Raw genomic sequence first — 2,267 nt, forward strand, 5'->3', positions numbered from 1 at the left:
TATAATTTTTTTATAATCTGCGCACATGTATTATATATTTAATTTTTGCCGATTATAATTATTAATTTACTTGGTGTGCAAAATTCACWTTTTTAATTATGCCCTCAATGAAGTACACTATAAATTAAAGCAGCGTTATTATTAGTTTTTAATACATATGTATATACATAAACACTAACATTTTTCAAATAAAATTTTGCTTATAATTCATTTACTCTAATTATTATTATATATTATTCAATACACCCTACACTATTAATTATATCACCTGTCTACCTTGTTTTATTGAAAAGTGGGCTGCAATTGATTAACAAATGTACGTGCATGCATATAAATACATATGTATGCACATACATATGGGTATTTGCGTATGCATACATACATATATAAGTAGGTTGGCTGTAATTTAGTTAGCAGCTTGGTTGACCTTGACTTTCATCTCGATACGCGTTCATTAAATTCGCGTGGCTTGCAAATGAAATGCGCTACAACACTATATAATGCAAAAAAATTTAACTAAAGCAGCTTATAAGCTTGTATAAAAGCATATAAGTACCTGTGTATACTATGTATATAGACTTGTATATAGACATACCAAAATTGTTTTTTTATTAGTTGCTTGGAATATTTGCATAATAATTAATAGCATACCGCGGTAGAAGTCGCAAATACGCCGAAAGCACATGCGCTTGCACACACATGTACGTGCATGAATGAAAACCGTCACTGCAGGCGCTGTCTATACTGCAGTGCCAGCACACAATACTTTTCACTTTTCAATAACACTTCTTGTAACTATTTTCACAACAAGATTTGATTTTCGATTTTCGTAAGCAACTCCACGCGTTGTTGTAGTTAACTGCTTGGCCGGCGCACTGCAATAGCGCCAGCCTGTCTCACTGATAGTCCGAAATGTCAGCGGCAGTGCATTATGTTTCTTTTTGTTGTTGCTATTTTTGTGCCGATTATACTTTTTTTCTTTCTCGCTTTTAATTCACTTAAGTAAGGCAGCAATTCTGTGATGTGCTTGTGCACAGTTAAATACACGCGAACACACACACGACTAATGCAAATATATGCGAGCACAGCTGCATAGGTACACCGACTGCACTGTTGCTTTGCCCTATGCGCCTTTTGATTTGTGTTTTTTCTTCGCTTTTGTTCTTGCTGTTCTCCCCGCACCAGCGTCTGCTGCTTGCACGGCGCGCGGTCACTGCTATTGTTTTCAGCGCGATTGAGTTGGCTTTCTTATTATTTCAAGAATTCTGTTTTATAGCTTTTGATAATTTACCGCCGCTGCCATTTGGTGCGCGAGTGGCATCACGCCGCAGCTGCTGTGCTAGTGACGTTTTAACTGTTTAATTTATTTTTAAGCAGAGTATGGTTTTTTTATTCACGCTATCACACTTTTTTTCAATCAGTGACACTGCATTTTGTTTTTTGTTTTTTTGCCTGCCTGATTAGCTTTGCGCTGCTGTGACCTACTCACTATGCAGCAATGTGTAATACATACGGCCCGACACTGCACCGCACTGACCGCCTCACTCAATGGAAATGACAGATTTGCCGTTCGAGCATTTTAATTTTTTTCAATAAATATTTTTTCCACCTTACAGCTGCACAGCGTTTTGCTTTTTTCTCGTTATGGTTCGTCCAACGGCACACGCACGCGTATCAACAACACTTTTCACCACCGTCCACTTGAATTATGTACGCGTATATGTTTTTTGATTTGCAAGCAATGTGTGTATTATTTAAAAAACACTAAATACTTTGCTTAAAATGTTAAATGGCTGAAAAAAATGTATATGTCTCATTGCTGTCGTCGCGGCGACATCGACATCGAGAACTCGAGACGTTGAAAATCACGAACCGCACGAAGTTATGAAAACCGATGAAGACGATGTCGTTGCTGGCGAGAAAAACTGCACAAAAATTCTACACAAACACATGCACACATAAACAGCAAAAGGTACCCGTGAGCAGCAAAAGCAGCAGCAGCGGCAGAGAGGTGAGTGTAACGATAAACAAGAAATCATGAAAATGAATATGCTGTGAGCAGAGCGCCAGCCTAAGCTGCGTTGAGCATGTGCTTAAAGAGAGCGCGAGCGTATGAGTACACGTTGTTTTGGAGCACTAATACGGCACTGCACTGTAGTCACACAGTTGCGGAGATGAAATAAATGAAATGAACCAAAAGCAAAAAAGAGCAACCGAACGAAGTGGTCTGACGATTTCAGTAACACAACAACAACGTCAACAAAAAA

The 2,267-nt window shown here is 38.3% G+C and overlaps 1 protein-coding gene across 1 annotated transcript in view; it reads right to left on the minus strand.

Moving 5' to 3' along the window:
* The window catches only part of LOC108974937 (cAMP-specific 3',5'-cyclic phosphodiesterase-like), a gene marked incomplete in the record, with an annotated part of 163,394 nt that extends 161,558 nt beyond the window's left edge, over positions 1–1,836 (minus strand). Inside the window, 1 exon segment of the mRNA XM_018943064.1 lies at positions 597–1,836.
* Between the last annotated feature and the right edge of the window lie 431 nt (positions 1,837–2,267).

Source organism: Bactrocera latifrons, unplaced genomic scaffold, assembly GCF_001853355.1.
Source record: "Bactrocera latifrons isolate USDA-ARS-PBARC rearing strain unplaced genomic scaffold, ASM185335v1 scaffold_6, whole genome shotgun sequence".
Taxonomy (NCBI): domain Eukaryota; kingdom Metazoa; phylum Arthropoda; class Insecta; order Diptera; family Tephritidae; genus Bactrocera; species Bactrocera latifrons.